The sequence below is a fragment of the Silurus meridionalis genome, chromosome 23 (genome assembly GCF_014805685.1).
Source record: "Silurus meridionalis isolate SWU-2019-XX chromosome 23, ASM1480568v1, whole genome shotgun sequence".
Taxonomy (NCBI): domain Eukaryota; kingdom Metazoa; phylum Chordata; class Actinopteri; order Siluriformes; family Siluridae; genus Silurus; species Silurus meridionalis.
In genome coordinates this window covers 25,362,623-25,381,625 of record NC_060906.1, presented here as the reverse complement: position 1 = coordinate 25,381,625, position 19,003 = coordinate 25,362,623, and the positions used below count along the sequence as shown (strand labels likewise).

Sequence of the window (19,003 nt, the reverse complement as noted above, 5' to 3'; positions counted from 1 at the left end):
TTTATATTATTTCATTATTAACACTAGCCCTTACCCTTGCCATAACCCTTACAGTTACCCTTACCATCATGTTTCTATTGCTTTATAATCTGGAAGCTACTCGCTTTTATAATCCATCGTCAGTGATTCGTACTGGTCAAAATACAGTAAATATATTCTACCGGTTAATTAAGGAGACTGCGTCAATTAAAGACACATTTTACTGTAAAACCCCGACCCTAACCGTAACCCTTACCTTTCCCCTTACCCTAACCCTAACCCTTACCCTTAACCTAACCCTCACCCTAACCCTTACCTTTAACCTTACCCTTACTCTAACCCTTACCCTTACCTTTACCCTAACCCTTACTCTAACCCTTACCCTAACCCTTACCCTAACCCTTACCCTAACCCTTACCTTTACCATTAATCTAACCCTTACCCTAACCCTAACCCTAAATCCTAACCCTAACAGCTAACCTGAACACCAGCCCTTACTCTAACCCTAACCCTTACCCTAACCCTTACCCTAATCCTAACCCTTACCTTTACCCTAACCCTAACCCTTAACTTTACCCTTACTCTAACCCTAACCCTTAACCGAACCCTTACCGTTACCCTAACACTTACCTTTATGCTAACCCTAACCCTTACCTTTACCCTTACTCAAACCCTTTTCCTGACCCTAACCCAAAACCTTAATCTAACACTTATCCTTACCCAGAGCCAGACAGACTCTTCCACCTCATCTGGAGATCCGGGTGTCTGGTATTCCTGAAGCAGGGCTGGGAGTGTTTAATAAAGGGGGAGACTGTTTTTGTTGGTGCACACTTTGGGCCTTACTCCGGTCACACTGTTGTCAGAGCTCCTATATGGTCTAGCGGTTAGGATTCCTTCTTTTCACCCAGGTGGCCCGGGTTTGACTCCCAGTATGGGAAGGTTTTTTTTTCTTAACAAAATTTTTTTACAATTTCTAATGTAACAATCGCTTTGTATTAGTTATTTTTTATATTATTTCATTTTTATATTATTTCATTATTAACACTAGCCCTTACCCTTGCCATAACACTTACAGTGACCCTTACCATCATGTTTCTATTGCTTTATAATCTGGAGGCTACTCACTATTATAATCCATCGTCAGTGATTCGTACTGGTCAAAATACAGTAAATATATTCTACCGGTTAATTAAGGAAACTGCGTCAATTAAAGACACATTTTACTGTATAACCCCGACCCTAACCATAACCCTTACCTTTCTCCGTCCCCTAACCCTTACCCTAACCCTTACCTTTAAACTTACCCTTACTCTAACCCTGACCTAACCCTTACCTAACTCTTACACTAACCCTTACCTTTACCATTACTCTAACCCTTACCCTTACCTAACCTAACCCTAAATCCTAACCTAACAGCTAACCTGAACACCAACACTTACTCTAACCCTAACCCTAACCTTTACCCTAACCCTAACCCTTACCTTTACCCTAACCCGATCCCTAACCGAACCCTTACCCTTAACCTAACACTTACCTTTATGCTAACCCTAACCCTTACCTTTACCCTTACTCGAACCCTTATCCTGACCCTAACCCTAAACCTTAATCTAACAACTATCCTTACCTAACCCTAACCCGTACCTTTACCCTTACTCTAAACCTTACCCTTACCCTAACCCTTACACTATCTTTTACCCTAACCCTAACCTTTACCTTTACTCTAACCCTTACCCTTACCCTAACCGTAACCCTAACCCTTACCCTAAACCTAACCCTAACCTTACCTTTACCCTTACTCTAACCCTTACCCTAACCCTTATTCTAACCCTTACCCTAACCCTTACCTTTACCTTAACTTACTCTAACCCTTACCCTAACCCTTACTGTAACCCTAACCCTTACCTTTACCCTTACTCTAACCCTTACCCTAACCCTAACCCTAACCCTTACCCTTACCCTATGGAATTTAAATACCTGAAAAAAATGATAGATTTTTAGGTGACGGGACATCAGGCTGTGTGGGACATGTTACTGATGTGATGAACAGAGTTGAGGGTTTATAGAAAAAGCATGTAGAAGAAGAGGATAATGTTATCTGGAAGCCAGAGTTCAGTCTAAAGGGGTCAGGTCTGGGGTATACAATAGATATGAGGGATGACTGCTGTATGTCTTCAATGCCATTCGCTCCTTCAAGATTGTCAGCACTGCCAGTCCTTTTACATCAACAAGTGTGAAGTTAATGGTCCAGCTCTCTTCATCCATGATACACCTGTTCCAATTGGGGTCACTAGCAGAGCCAGACAGACTCTTCCACCTTATTTGGAGATCCGGATGTCTGGTATTCCTGACGCTGGGCTGGGAGTGTTTAATAAAGGGGGAGACTGTTTCTGTTGGTGCATACTTTGCACCTTACTCCGGTCACACTGTTGTCAGAGCTCCCATATGGTCTAGTGGTTAGGATTCCTGGTTTTCACCCAGGCGGCCCGGGTTCGACTCCCGGTATGGGAAGTGGATTTTTTTTCTTAACTAAATTTGTTTTTTACAATTTCTAATGTAACAATCACTTTGTATAACCCTAACCCTTACCCGAACCCTAACCCTTACCTTTATCCTAACCCTTAACCTAACCCTTACCTTTATCCTAACCCTAACCCTTTCCTTTACCCTCACTCCAACCCTTATCCTGACCCTAACCCCTAACCCTTACCCTAACCCTTACCTTTAACCTTACTCTAAACCTTACCCTTACCCTAACCTTTACACTATATTTTACCCTAACCCTAACCCTTACCTTTACCTTTACTCTAACCCTTACCCTTACCCTAACTGTAACCCTAACCCTTACCCTAAACATAACCCTAACCCTTACCTTTACCCTTACACTTACCCTAACCCTTACCTTTATCCTTACTCCAAACCTTACCATTACCCTTACCTTTACACTATATTTTACCCTAACCCTAACCCTTACTTTTATCTTTACTCTAACCCTTACCCTAACCATAACCCTAACCCTTACCCAAAACCTAACCCTTACCTTTACCCTTACTCTAACCCTTACCCTAACCCTAACCCTTACCCTAGGGTTGGGGTTAAACCTAGGGTTAGGTAAACCTAACCCTTACCCTAACCGTAACCCTAAACCTAACCCTAAACCTAACCCCAACCCTAACCCCAACCCCTGAACCTAACCCCAACACCTAAACCTAACCCTAACCTCAACCCCATCCCTAACCCTAACCCCAACCCCTAAACCTAACCCTAAACCTAACCCCAACCCCTAAACCTAACCCCAACCCCTAAACCTAACCCTAACCTCAACCCCATCCCTAACCCTAACCCCAACCCCTGTCCCTAAACCTAACCCCAACCCCTAAACCTAACCCTATCCCTAATCCCAACCCTAATCAAAACCTAACCCTAACTAAAAACCTAACCTAACCCTAACCCTAACCCTTCACCCTAACCCTTAAACCTCAACCCCTGAACCTAACAATAACCCAACCCCAAACCTAACCAAAACCCAACCCTAACCTAACCCTAACCTAACCCCAACCCCAAACCTAACCAAAACCCAACCCTAACCTAACCCTAACCCTAACCCAACCCCAAACCTAACCAAAAACCTTACCCTAACCCTAACCTATACCTTAACCCTTACTTTAACCCTTACCCTTACCCTAACCCTTACCCTTTTCCTTACCTTTACCCTTATTCTAACCCTAACCCTTACCTTTACCCTTACCCTATGGAATTTTAATACCTGATGAAATGATGGATTTTTAGGTGACGGGACATCAGGCTGAGTGGGACATGTTACTGATGTGATGAACAGAGTGGAGGGTTTATAAAAAAAAGCATGTAGAAGAGGAAGATGTTATCTGGAAGCCAGAGTTCGGTCTAAGGGTCAAGTCTGGGGTATACAATGCTGTATGTCTAACTTCAATGCCATTCGCTGTTCGGTCTCCTTCCAGATTGTCAGCACTGCCAGTCCTTTTACATCAACAATTGTGAAGTTCATGGTCCAGCTCTCTTCATCCATTATACACATGTTCCAATTGGGGTCACTGACAGAGCCAGACAGACTCTTCCACTTTATCTGGAGATCCGGGTGTCTGATATTCTTGATGCAGGGTCTGTTTGTGCACACTTTGGGCCTTACTCCGGTCACACTGTTGTCAGCGCTCCCATATGGTCTAGCGGTTGGGATTCCTGGTTAGGGTTAGCAAACCCTGGTGGACAGAGAAGAAGCAATGAACAGTGGCTACTTATTGGTTGTGAGTTACTTTGTGAACATAACATTTGCAGAAGTTCTCAGCATGTTACTGCAGGACCAGAGTTGGATAAATGTAGATTTTTTGGATATGTTTGTTTTGAGATATACAGGAGCCAACAATGTGAGCGATACATTGATGCCAAGAGAGACATGAACGCTAACTGGATGAGGTAAAAAACATTTTCATAACTCTGTAAGTCTATCAGGTCAGTGGTGTGGGTATTTTATTTCAGATTATATTAGAATATATTTCTTTCCCTGTTATCCCTTACTGGTGTCTCCTCATCCCTTTATTTTTCATCTCTTTTCTCTCTTGTGCGACACCGGCGCATTCACACAGGCAAGAAACTGTATTACTGCACACAGTGTGGGAAGAATTTTAATGATGGGGGTAATCTCAGGACACCCCAGCATATTCACACCAGGTGTGGAAAGTGTTGTTTTTGAGAAAAGAGCTCTTAAAGCACACCCACGCATTCACCAGCGAAAAAAACGTTCGTTGCATCGAGTGCGGAAAACATTTTAATCAACAGAGTCATCTGCAGCATCAGCAGCGCATTCACACCAGAGAGAAACCGTGTCATTGCTTGCAGTGTAGTAAGAGATTTAAGGGCAAAGTGAATTTCCGAACCTACCAGCGCATTCACACGGGAGAGAAACTGTATTACTGCACACAGTGTGGGAAGAGCTTTACGCAAAAGAGTCACCTCGATGGTCATAAACACCTTCACAAGGGGGAGAAACTGCATCAGTGCAGGCAGTGTGGGAAGACTTTCAGCCGACAAAGTGATCTCAAGCAACAACAGCGCCTTTACACAGGAGAGAAACCCTTCTGCTGCTTGGAGTGTGGGAAGAGCATTAATAAAGCTAGTTCTTTCCAATATCACAGGAGAAAGGCCGTACCAGTGCTCCGGGTGCAGGAAGAGTTTCACTCAGCAAAGCCATCTTCAGTTTCATGAGTGAGTTCCCTCAGAGGAGAAACCACACAATTGCTCGGAGTAAGAGTTTTATTCGAAAAAGCGATTTTCAGAAACATCGCCAAATTCACACAGGAGAAAGGTCCTATCAGTGCTCAGAGTGCGGGAGGAGCTTCACCCAACTGAGCAATCTCCAAAGACACCAGCGCATCCATGCCATCGAGAAGCCATATCTCTGCTCACAGTGTGGAAAAGGTTTTTCACGTCAATGTCAACTGTGATTTCCGAACACACCAGCGCACTCATACTGGGGAGAAACCATATCATTGCACTCGGTGTGGGAAGAGTTTCTCCATTGTCAGTAACTTCTTGCTAAACACTATCTTGCATCTCCCTTGTAATTTGGATAGTTTATAAGCAAATGTTCCGGCAGAAAATACTTCCAAAAGACTTCATGACGCAATTCCAATTCCTAGAGTAAATATAATGCCGGACGCACACTGTTTGGAGGTCTGAAAGAAATTTAAGCTCTACGAACCCATTGTGTAAATAAATTTGTTCTCCGGGTTTCTTTTTTAAATACAAAGTAATATACTGAGGTGTTTCAGGGGGTTTTAAACAGAACCTACAGAAAATCCTTACATTTTTAAATGGGTGTGGGATTTACAGAGCAGTATACGAGAGAAAATGAAGACTTTTTGTATACAATGGTTTTGTGTTCACACATTTTAATATTCAATTCAATTCAATTCAATTCATTTTTATTTGTATAGCGCTTTTAACAATGAACATTGTCTCAAAGCAGCTTTACACAGAAAATGTGGTGATTAAATGTAAATATGTTCTTTGTCCCTGATGAGCAACTTTGGCAAGGAAAAACTCCCCGAGATGGCATAAGGAAGAAACCTTGAGAGGAACCAGACTCAAGAGGGAACCCATCCTCATCTGGGTTGCACCAAATGTCCATTTGAAGCATATATACAAAGTTGCAGGGTACAGTGATGATGATCAGAAGCAAACTGCACTCCCGAGTCAGTGCAGCAGACCGCCGACACCAACTACAGTCCAATCCGTCCTCAAAAGCACCCGTTCTACTCCGGAATTATATGGAACCACCCAAGGTGTTGATGAGAGACCGTCCCAAGCTGCACAGAAGTGTGAAGATCCACAGAGGGGAGAGGGGCAGGAACAGTGGTCACTGGAGCCTCAGGAGCATGTTTAACTCGACCGAGAGAGAGAGAGAGAGAGAGAGAGAGAGAGAGAGAGGGTGACGGGAAGAGAAGGATATGGATTATTAAGTGTAACTATTGGTGTATGAAAGTTAATGTCACTGTGCAGTTTGGACTCCGGCAAGACTCGCTATGGCAGCATAACTAAAAGGGAGAACCAGAAGGTAACACAGACATGAGGGATCTCTGGGATAAGAGGCGACCCACCACACCACCGTCAACAAACCTGAGTGAGCGTGTGAATGTGAGGGGCGACAGCATACAAATATACCAGTTCACCAAACACTCTATATCCATGCTCCCTCCAGATCTGAGCCTTTACCTAAGAAAAATCTACTGATAAAAGGCTTGACTAAATAAATAAGTTTTCAACCTCGACTTGAACACTGAGACTGTGTCTGAGTCCCGAACACTGATTGGAAGGCTGTTCCATAACTGTGGGGCTTTATAAGAGAAAGATCTGCCCCCTGCTGTAGTCTTCATTATTTGAGGAACCAACAGATAGCCAGCACCTTTTGATCTAAGTAGGCGTGGAGGATCATACTGGTACAGAAGTTCACTCAGATACTGCGGTGCGAGACCGTTAAGTGCTTTATCGTCAGTAGTAATATTTTATAATCAATGCGAGATTTGATTGGGAGCCAGTGTAGACTGATTAAAACAGGGGTGATGTGGTCGTATTTCCTAGATCTAGTGAGGACCCTTGCTGCTGCATTCTGGACTAACTGAAGCTTATTTATGCACTTACTCGCACACCCAGACAGTAAAGCGTTACAGTAGTCTAATCTAGAAGTAACAAAAGCATGAACTAGTTTTTCTGCATCCTGTAACGACATCATATTTCTAATTTTAGCAATATTTCTAAGGTGAAAGAAGGCGATTCTGGTGATATTATTCACGTGAGACTCAAAGGAAAGACTCGGGTCAATAATCACACCAAGGTCTTTGACAGCCGTACATGCTGAAACAGAAACACCATCCAGAGATGCTACGTAATCGGAAAGTTTATTTCTAGCTGCATGTGGTCCTAGTAAAAGTACTTCCGTCTTATCTGAGTTGAGCAGAAGAAAGTTATTAAGCATCCACTGTCTAATGTCCTTTACACACTTCTCAACATTGTTGAGCTGATCTAGCTCATCTGGCTTTGCTGAAATATACAGCTGTGTGTCATCAGCATAGCAATGGAAGCGAATCCCATGTTTATGAATGATTTCACCAAGAGGCAGCATATATAAAGAGAAAAGCAGTGGGCCCAAGACAGATCCTTGAGGAACACCAAACTTTACCTCATAGAGTGTGGAGAACTCACCATTTACATCCACAAACTGATAGCGATCAGTCAAATAAGACCTGAGCCAAGAGAGAGCTGTTCCTTTATTCCTACAACGTTCTCAAGTCTAGCAAGCAGTATAGTGTGATCAATGGTGTCAAAAGCTGCACTAAGGTCGAGCAAAACAAGTAAGGAGACAAAACCCTGATCAGAGGCCAATAACAGGTCATTTACCACCTTAACTAGCGCCGTCTCTGTACTATGATGAGGCCGAAATCCTGACTGATACATTTCAAAATGTTATTCATAAGTAGGTGTGAGCATAACTGCTGTGCTACAACCTTTTCTAAAATTTTGGATATAAAGGGGAGATTTGATATCGGTCTGTAGTTGGACAACTGACATGGGTCAAGGTCAGGTTTCTTAATAAGGGGGTGGATAACTGCCAGTTTGAAGGATTTAGGTACATAACCAGTGCTAATGGAAGAGTTAATTATTTTTAAAACAGGTTTGATTACCTCTGGAGCTATCTGTTTAAAGAAACTTGTAGGCAAGGGATCGAGAATGCAGGTTGATGATTTTGATGAGGAGATTAATGAAATTAAGTCATTCTCATGAATAGGAGTGAAGCTTTGTAGTTGATTGTCCGTTATAATTACACTGCTGTCTACAGGGTTACTTGTAAAATAATTTGGATTTATATTAACCGTCTGGATTTCTTGCCTGATGTTTTCAATTTTATTATTAAAAAAGTTCATGAAATCATTACTACCTATTGATGGTGTGCATGTTAGTGTAGTGCTTTTATTCCCTGTTAATTTTGCTACCGTGCTGAATAAAAATCTAGGATTATGCTTGTTATTTTCTATGAGGGTGGAGAAATATGCTGATCTGGCAGCACTAAGAGATTTTCTATAATTTAGGAGGCTCTCCTTCCATGCTATTTGAAATACTGTTAATTTTGTTTGACGCCATTTACGTTCTAATTTTCGAGTGTTCTGTTTTAAGGTGCGCGTATGATCATTATACCACTGTGCTAATTTTTTCTCCCTGATCTCACTGAACATCTCTAGAATAAAATGTTTTTACAGCAATATATAGATTTATGATAATTTGTTAAGATAAACTCACTCACCTGACCAACTGATGTACAGTCCCATCCACAAGTAGATTAGATTAGATTAGATTAGATTAGATTCAAATTTATTGTCATTACACATGTACAAGTACAAGGCAACAAAATGCAGTTTGGGTCTAACCAGAGTGCAATAACAGCAAGTGCAGGACATACAGTTTTTACATGATTTACATAAGTTAAATAGAATGGTAATATAGACTATAAACAGAAATTTACAGATGTATATGTACTATGAATATAATATAATATACAGATGGATATATATATATATGTACTATGAACATAATATACAGATGAATATATATGTACTGTGAACATGATATACAGATGCCTATTACTATACACAGAAATTTGCAGAAGGATGTGAAAGGTGAGCATAATATATTGCTATTACTATAAACAGTAAACAGGGTATATATACAATGGTAGTACTGGAACAGCTGGTAGAAATGTGCTACCAGAAAGTTGAAGCTTTACAATCTTCTCAATGGGCTGAGGGTATGTTTAGGTCTGTGGTGTTTTGGGTTAATTGAAAGCTGAACCTGCTTCAAACCTGCTAAAAACCTGCTTATTTCCAGCCTCCCTTGTAGCAAAAACTGGACCTGCTCATGGTATCCCACATGAATTCATAAGATTTGGTAACATTCAGGTTGACTAGAACTCCCACTGAATTTAGATACATTAAGTGGTCTGTTTTGATCCAAATGATCTTTGCCCATTTACCATGAGACTGTTCACTGTAGTGTACAAGGAGATGTTAGACATGCTCTTGGAGGCCTGCCCCTTACCTGCACCCTCTGATCTACAGTGGTGTCAGAATATAGAACAATAAAATGAAATCCCCCCTGTTGAAAAGACATTTACATGATTACCTGTTCAAGAGCACCAAGGGCATGAAGAGTGCAGCCCCACAGACCCAGACTAACAGACAGGCTTTAAAGATTTATACAATCAATCCTTTTTCTTAAAATGTGTCCTAGCATTTCTCATTGTGGCCTTGGAAACTATCTTTCCAGGTGTGCCTTTGTCCTAATGGTTCTTTATGGGATTAGAAACTTTCCAGCCAGGTTTTAAACCCCAGAGGCTGGGCTGATGCCAGAATTGAAGTTCAGAGCCTTCAGATTACTCAGCATGACACTTCTTTTCATTCCACTGGGATGAAAAGCATCCATTTAATGTCCAGCACAGTTGCGTTGTACAAGTCATGATATTTGGCCATTTGAGGTTCATAAAAGGCTGATGGAAATTCTGGATTGTGCCAGACACACATGATATGGTCTATAAATCAGATCATTGGTGATCTGCTCTGTCTGGAGTGAATCTGTTTAACTTATTCGCAAAGAACATTAATAGTTGCAGATGAGATTTTTTCCAAAGTGCGTGCATCATGCTTGAGTCAATGTTGTAGGACCTCAGCAGGATATCAGAAGTAGCTCCATAGGACCCCATAGGCTATCACTAGCTACAGATGGTAAAATCCAGGTTGGACTTGTTTCCAGGCCTTCTGAAGCCAAAGTTATATTTTGCAGCCCAGCTATCAGTTTACAGTCAGCTGAAAAATATCGCAGAATCTTAACCCTCTACTGCACACATTTTGCTGGTTCATGATACAAATAATTCCACATCATTTATTGGTTCATTTTGGGATATTTTATTGATAAAAATCTTTTTTTGTTTTTTTTCGACCACCCCTCCAAAAAAAATTTTTTTGTTGTCCTGGTTAGGAATGAGAGCCATGGGCCCCTGCCCCTGCTTCCTCCCATCATTTTATGATTTGCACAGACTATGTGGTATTTGGGACTTGAAGGCATTCAGCGAATCCAACAAGTCAACACCTCCCATGTGCTAATTGTAAGTGGAGACTGCTGCAGGGCATGGCACCTCGACCTTTCTCTTTTAGCCTCTGTCCCATCTTTTGACATGAGATATAGTGTAAGCACCAACCAGTTGTCAAAGAACAATGAAATTAAAATCTTTTGATATTGTTTTTGCTAGGTGCAGTACTACATTCCCACTTGCGCCTACATCTGGAAGCTCAGGTGGATAGGCAGCTTTCCCAGTATAAATCTTAAAATTGTGTGGAATGCCGTCCTCCAAGAATTTGTAACCCCATTTTTTTGGTTTACTGGGGAGGTATTGCTTAAATCTGCTCTTGCCCTTAAAGAGTAATATTTGTTCATCCACACTTAATGTCTCACAGATAGGCAGTTCTTTTAGCTTGGTAAGGATGTGAATTATGAAAGGCCGAATCTTGTATAGCCCATTGTAGTCAGCCATTCTTGTGGGCTGTAAACTGTTTTTGCTGCAATAAAAAAAAATCTTTTGATTACCTTTCACCACGCAAGAGGCATCACATCAGCAACACATGCAATGCAATGTGTTAAAAAACACATAAGGGTTTATACTGTGCATAAATACAGTCATATGTGATGTCATAATATGTGATGACATCAAAACACATTGTCAGCAAAAACATCCTTAGATACTACCCCCTATTGCACAACATTGCATTTACATTTACATTTACATTTACATTTGTGCCATTTAGCAGACGCCCTTATCCAGAGCGACGTACAAAAGTGCTTTGAGTCTCTAGTAATGAATAAATCTACACTGGTACGCAAGATTACACACTTAATATAAATATAACTCTTGAATTCTACAAGCTTGGAGGTGCTTGTAGAATTCAAGGGTTATATTTATATTAAGTTTGTAATCTTGCGTACCAGTGTAGGTACGCAAGATTACGTCGCAAGACTACGTTGCCCTGAGGCAACAAAAAGAAAAACGTAATTTCTAAAAATTCTAAATAACAAAAAAATCTTTAGACCATGATAAAAAGCTTCTCTATGCCTTCACACATGCACATATATTTTAATTTACAGTTCATTTCAATTTAAATAAGATTACCAAAGTAAACAATCTTACCTTGTCCTCACACCATGTGCTTCTGTGACCATGTGGCAGAAAAGGAAGTCCCGCCTTCAAATAATGATGGATATGGACTCTCACACCTTATTGGATTGTTCTTTGATACTTTTTAACTATTCTAGTTGATTGCAAAATATTTAAAGAGACATCCACTAGATATAGGGTTTAAGAAATTATTTTGTTGCCCGAGGGCAATGCTGTGCAGTAGAGGGTTAATATTTTATTGACTCGACAAAAACTAAAAGTCAAACCTTGTTATTGCCAATTTAATTACATTTTATTTATACAGCACAAAGGGTGAAGGTGGTGAAGAAAAACTCTTTCAGATTTCATGACAAAGAAACCTTAAGAGATCAGACCCAAAAGGGAACTTCATCATAAATAATTTCTTTATAAATTTAAAAATGTTAAATATACTCCTGGTTTGAGCAGAAACTTGTTACAGGTTTAAGTCTGTTGTACCAATTAGTAACTGTTCAATGATGGAAACTGTAAAGCAAACTGTTCTTAACGGTTCTTTTGAAGAGCATCTACAGTCCTTTTTACAGTTTCCGACTGGTACCATCCACAGTAATCCCATTATGATCTTCATGCTGTCCATCTGGGGCCCTCTTTAGCAGCAAAGAGTTTTTTTCAGTGGTAACTTTGATCAGAAGTAGGGCATCAGATTGGATTAAAGGCGGTGTCAAAGATTAAGAACTTTTTTTGTAGCTATGATGGCTGAACCCAATTAAAATTATACCAGACCAAGCAGAACCTGAAACCCTTCCCGCACTCAGCATCTTTTATTTCTGGAACAAAAACATTAAGAAGTATTAGAATTAAAATGGAGCAAAGTGCCTGTGATTTCAACAGGAAACTCACCAATTTTAGCAAGAGTTACATTCACCCCATACTGTCATTGTACAGAGATCATCCTCATCATCCTCATCATCACTGATATGGTTTCTCACCGGTGTCAATGTATCAGTGTATCTGAAGATCGTTCCAGCGGATGAAAGTCTTCCCGCACTGTTCACACTGATATGGTTCCTCCCCCGTGTGAATGTGTAAATGTGTTTGGAGGTGACTCTGTTGATTAAAACTTTTCCTGCAGTATAAGCAGCAATGCGGCTTTTCTCCGGTGTGAATGCGCCGGTGTATCTGGAGGTCGAAATTTCAGACGAAACTTTTCACGCAGTCCAAGCAGCGATACGGTTTCTCTCCCATGTGAACACCTGGTGTGTTTGGAGATCGTATTTTCGGATGAAGCACTTCTCGCACTCTGAGCACCGATACGGTTTCTCTCCTGTATGAATGTACCAGTGTCTTCTCAGGTTACTCCGGTCAGAAAAACCCCTCCCACACTGAGAGCAGGAATAGACTGCTTTCTCCATTTGATGATCAGAGATGTTACAGCTGAGGGCACCAGAGACTGTTTGATGAATTTTGGAGCTTGTTGTCACAGGATTCTCATATTTGACTTCTGATTGTAACTGTCTTTCGTATTCCTCATAGTGGTGTCTCTTGATGTGTTTGTGGAGGTCATTTTGAGATGTATAGGAAAGAGTACACTTGGAGCAGGAGATGATTTTAAACTCAGCATCTTTTATTTCTGGAACAAAAACATTAAGAAGTATTAGAATTAAAATGGAGCAAAGTGCCTGTGATTTCAACAGAAAACTCTCAAATTTTTAACAAGAGTTACATTTACCCCATACTGTCGTTGTACAGAGATCATCCTCATCATCCTCATCATCAGACACCCCTCCTTAATATTTTTGCTCTGATGGTTCACAACCTCCACAGTCTTTAAAGTCCCTCCACCTGAAATTCCATCATTTACATTTAAACACTTTCATCTCATGTAAATACAAATTCACCGTAATGACTTACGGAGATCTTCAGGTTGTTCCTTTTTTACGTTTCTGCTGGTCCACAGATAAAGATCTTGGGTCACCTGAAATTAATGTGAAATACAAAACCACAATGTGAAAGTTTAGTGAGTGCTGTGGAGCATCAGACTGGGCAGTGATGCACCTTTCTGTCTTACAGAACATGTCTTCATCTTCAGGTTCTTTCTTTTTTACAGGTTTCTGATGTTCTAGAGAGCTTGATGTCCCTTCACCTAAAGCCAAACAAGTTTCTGTTGGAGCAGGAGCGTGTAGAAGGTTTGTTTTGGAGACGCATGGTCGGACCTCTGATGATTCCATCGTAAGATCTTATTAAGAGATCCTGGAAGAGGAGAAAACTCCACTCACTGCAGAACAAACTAAACACGTCAGTTTTGTAAGCATCTCCGCTTACCATCTTTAATGGTCATTTAAGAAATAAATGCTAATGCTAACAACTAGCAGTGTCTGGTCATGCCATCTTCATCACCCCGAGAGAGTTTTAGCAATTTCCTGATCACTAGTGATTAGAAGATCAGATCAGTTTACCGACTCTGATCTTTGAATCTTTGTTCAACAAAATCAACAAATAAACAAAATGAAATTATTCCGACAAGTCTAATGATGTGAATGTTTTAATTGCAGGACAAAGAAAGAGAAAATTTGAATGCAGCCAAAAACAAATACTTAGAAACAGAAATGATTTTGTTCACGTTGTGTTTGGTGCCACATGATCAGTTTATTAGTTCATTTGTTAGTTGTAGAGAAATGTTTGAGTAAATAAGCGTAGATCTGCTTTACCTAGTGTTAAAACAGCTTATGCAATATCCTCCAGCATTATTTAGTATTCAGCATTCAATTTCAGCAGTATTACCCTCAGTGGTCGTCTAACACAGTGGTCCCCAACCCCCGGCCCGTGGACCAGCACTGGTCTGCTGGTTAATTGGTACCAGGCCGCACAAAAAGAATACATAACTTACATTATTTCCGTTTTATTTATTATCTGATTCTGAATGATGTTTAATTTTGGATAATGACCGGATTCTCTGCTCCACATGTGTCTATGACTCACTCTTGATGCATGTCATGATGCCTCGGTCACATGTCTTACCGTCCACTACCTCCTAAAAGGAGCTCCGTCCGCTAACACATAATACATTACTGCTAAATTCAAACCCCCAAGCGAGCAAAATGAACAAACAACAACATAGTGATTCACGTTTATTATTAGATTTAGAAAATTCCAGATTTAATGGTCGTATCATTTTATTTTGTTGTATTTATCCACCACACTTTAAAGACCGGGTTGTGAAAATATTGTCCCACATTAAACCGGTCCGTGGCGCAGAAAAGGTTGGAGGCCGCTGGTATAACAGTTCTGCATTATGTAGAGATACTTAGTTATGTAACGAGTGAACGTACAGAGGAACTGCAGTGGACGAGCGCCTGTGTATGAGATGTTTTACTAGTAAAAACCTTTGTAGGAGAACGAGCATATTTCTGGAAGACGAGCATTTATTTTGCTGCATTTGGTTCCAGTCATGAGTTTTGCTCGTCGCTCATCACATCCGTCCCCAGGCTTCACGCTCAGTCGCCTTATGGACATTGAGTAAAAGACAGGAGGTGGAGCTAAAGGTAGCAGAGCTGAAGATGTTGAGATGTTCGTTGGGAGTGATGAGAATGGACAGTATTAGAAGTAAGTTTATTAGAGGGACAGCGCATGTAGGACGTTTTGGAGACAAGGTGAGGGAGGTGAGATTTAGATGGTTTGGACATGTGCAGAGGAGGGACATGGGGTATATCAGTAGGAGAATGCTGAGGATGGAGACACCAGGAAGGAGGAAAAGAGGAAGAGCAAGGAGGAGGTTCATGGATGTAGTAAGCAGTGTTGGGCAGTAACGCGGTACTAGTTAGTACTAGTAACGTTACTAGTTACTAGTAACGCGTTACTTTTGACAGTAACTAATACTGTAACACGTTACTTTTAAAAATAAAGTAACTTCGTTAGCGTTACTGTATGGTTCGTTACCCATTTAAATGAATGCATTTGGGCTGAAGTGTAGACTACAGTCTGACCTGTTTACAGCAAGACGCATTGTAGGATTGGTGGATTACCAGATTACCCTCTGTATACACGAAGAAGACGCACTGTGGGCGTGTCTCCGTTTATTCAGGTCTGTGCGGCAGTAATGGCGAGTCGAGGCGAGAGCAAATATGATCATTATTTCACTTTAGTTGAGTATAAAGACAAAAACTTTTAAGTCAAATGTAAACTGTGTCTTTCTGGTTCGAAGCTCGTATCTACTGCGATAAACAGCAACTCCAATCTGTTGTACAGTTGTGTTTAAAATTATTCAACCCCCAATGCTGTAAATGGTTTTAGGGAATTTAGTGTACATTTGTAATTGTATTCAGAATGAAATCCTACAAGGACTTCTTAAAGAACCATATGCAACTAAAATGACATCAATTAGTTTTGTAATACAGTAGTAAATGTTTCTTTTGTGAATTCTTCATTGACATAATTATTCAACCCCTTAAAGACTACCACTCTGAAGAACAGAGGTTCAATGAAGTGTTTTCAATCAGGTATTGAAAACACCTGTGGATATCAGGGAGCAGCAATAAAGCCTAATAAGCACCAATTAGGCAGCTTTAAAATGACTGTGATACTCAGCTCCTTCTAGACATTTACTGGTGTGGTTACAAACATGGTGAGGTCAAGAGAATGGTCCAGGAAGACAAGAGAACAGGTGATTACTCTTCACAGGAAGGGCAATGGCTATAAGAAGATTGCAAAGATGTTAAACATACCAAGAGACACCATAGGAAGCATCATTCGCAAATTCAAGGCAAAGGGCACTGTTGAAACGCTACCTGGTCGTGGCAGAAAGAAGATGCTGACTTCGACTGCTGTGCGCTACCTGAAGCGTAGAGTGGAGAAAAGTCCCGTGTGACTGCTGAGGAACTGAGAAAAGATTTGTCAGATGTGGGTACTGAAGTTTCTGCTCAGACAATACGGCGCACCCTGCGTAATGAAGGCCTCCATGCCAGAACTCCCAGGCGCACCCCCTTGCTGTCCCCAAAGAATAAGAAGAGTCGACTGCAGTATGCCAAAAGTCATGTGGACAAACCACAGAAGTTTTGGGATAGTGTTCTGTGGACTGATGAAACAAAATTAGAACTGTTTGGGCCCATGGATCAACGCTATGTTTGGAGGAGGAAGAACAAGGCCTATGAAGAAAAGAACACCTTGCCTACTGTGAAGCATGGCGGGGGGTCAATCATGCTTTGGGGCTGTTTTGCTTCTGCAGGTACTGGGAAGCTTCAGCGTGCAAGGTACCATGAATTCTCTTCAGTACCAGGAGATATTGGATGACAATGTGATGCAGTCCGTCACAAACCTGAGGCTTGGAAGACGTTGGACCTTTCAACAGGACAATGATCCCAAGCATACCTCCAAGTCCACTAGAGCATGGTTGCAGATTAAAGGCTGGAACATTTTGAAGTGGCCATCGCAGTCACCAGACTTAAATCCGATTGAGAACCTCTGGTGGGACTTAAAGAAAGCAGTTGCAGTGCAAGCCTAAGAATGTGACTGAACTGGAGGCTTTTGCCCATGATGAATGGGCGAAGATACCTGTAGATCGCTGCAAGACACTTGTGTCAAGCTATGCTTCACGTTTAAAAGCTGTTATAACTGTAAAAGGATGTTGTACTAAGTACTAAGATTGAATGTCACTTGGGGGTTGAATAAAACTGATAATGATGTGAGCTCAGAAAAGACATTTGTGGTTATTTCATTATAAATGTTATGTTATATTTGTCTGACCTACACGTGCCTCTTTGATTTAATTGTAAGCAGGATGACTGAATGGTCATAATCAATGTCAAACCGACCAAAACAATCAATTTCAGTGGGGGTTGAATAATTTTGAACACAACTGTAGCTCCTCCAGGACCTCCATGCCTGAGGAGCTAGAAGCTAGAAGCTAACCCGGTGTTCTGTTCTACATTGTTGATAGTTTTCATACTTCAGCTGTGAAAGGAACATGTTTAAGAGCTCAACACAACAGCTTTTATGATGCAGAAGCCACTTTAGTTTTTGATTATGAATCTATTATTCAGCTTGTTTTGTTCTTTATTTCAGAAATCCTTGTGATATATTCAGTGTGTGCTGCTCTGACTTTAATAAAATAGTGTTTAAAAATGACTTTGTGTTTAAGTCAGTTTTGTGTTTGTATAGACCATAACACATAAAAGGGCATTAATGGCAACATTAAAGAACGTTCATTAAAAAGTAACTAAAAAGTTACTTTTAACAGTAACGCATTAGTTTTTGGTGTAATTAATCAACAAAGTAACTGAGTTACTTTTTAAATGAAGTAACGAGTAATTTTAACTAGTTACTATTTTTTAGTAACTAGCACAACACTGGTGGTGAGGGTAGTTGGTGTGAAAGAGGCAGATGTAGAGGACCGGGGGGTATGGAGGCAGATGATCTGCTGTGGCGCCCCCTAATGGGAGAAGCCGAAATAAGAAGAAAAAGTATTTTCTGGTCCAAATGGTTCATTTCCGTTACCAGGACCAGGGGTTTAATTTTCACCTGACAAATGAATCTCCGGAACCATTCTTTAAGACTCTTCATAGTGAATTTACATTATTAATGACCACTAGTGACCTACAAGCGGTAATCAAAATTATTCCAAATAGTGTATACTTGTACACAATTTCAGCAACAATTTAAGAAATTAACTGCATTATTTTACATGGATGAATCTCAAATAGGAATAAAAAATACTCTTCCACTCATTAAATAAATCATTAAAAAAAATTTCACTATAATAAACTTCGCAGATTTGAATGCTTGTCATTAATCCGTTTTTCACTCGGACTGTATTCCGAATCTCTCATTTTGATTATGTAGTGCACTTTATCTAGGGTTCATACGCCCTGTATCCGGTGTCCACTTTAAAGGGAGTACAGAGGGATTTGGGATTTGGCCGCTCCTGAGGAAGTAGCAGAGATGCTCATTAAACTTACCTCAGGTTTTAGAGCAGAACACAGAGAAAATCCTCAAAACCGGAACAAAAACACGGGTTTATAGTTAAATTAATTAAATCTGTGAGATATTATATTATATATATATATATATATATATATATATATATATATATATATATATATATATATATATATATATATATATATAAAGAGATATGTATCGATGTTTACCTAAGTGAGGAAAATCTACCGGAAAGGATCTACAGCTTCTCTTCCACTGGTGCTGAGTTCATGATCACAGCGCCACCTGCTTATTTTATTATTTTATTTGTCACCTCCTATTTGAGTTAAAGTAGAGATCCATTTGGTGAAATATGACTCCACTAAA

General features: G+C 40.4%; 1 long non-coding RNA gene and 1 other non-coding gene across 5 annotated transcripts; one reads left to right on the top strand and one right to left on the bottom strand.

Annotated features, from left to right (window-relative positions):
- Positions 1 to 2,415: 2,415 nt before the first annotated feature.
- Positions 2,416 to 2,487, top strand: trnae-uuc. Its single transcript has one exon. It is a non-coding gene; the product is annotated as a tRNA-Glu (tRNA).
- A 7,949-nt stretch (positions 2,488 to 10,436) lies between these two features.
- Positions 10,437 to 18,893, bottom strand: LOC124376653. Of its 4 annotated transcripts, XR_006923870.1 has the most exons (5): positions 18,847 to 18,893; positions 13,616 to 13,679; positions 13,434 to 13,546; positions 11,738 to 13,334; positions 10,437 to 11,111 (listed from the first exon to the last, which is right to left on the bottom strand). It is a non-coding gene; the product is annotated as an uncharacterized LOC124376653 (long non-coding RNA). The 4 variants fall into 4 exon arrangements; XR_006923869.1 differs by lacking the exon at positions 18,847 to 18,893 and having other exon boundaries at positions 11,738 to 12,531; positions 12,605 to 13,334; positions 13,434 to 14,793; XR_006923871.1 differs by lacking the exon at positions 18,847 to 18,893 and having other exon boundaries at positions 11,738 to 12,531; positions 12,694 to 13,334; positions 13,434 to 14,793.
- Positions 18,894 to 19,003: the final 110 nt, after the last annotated feature.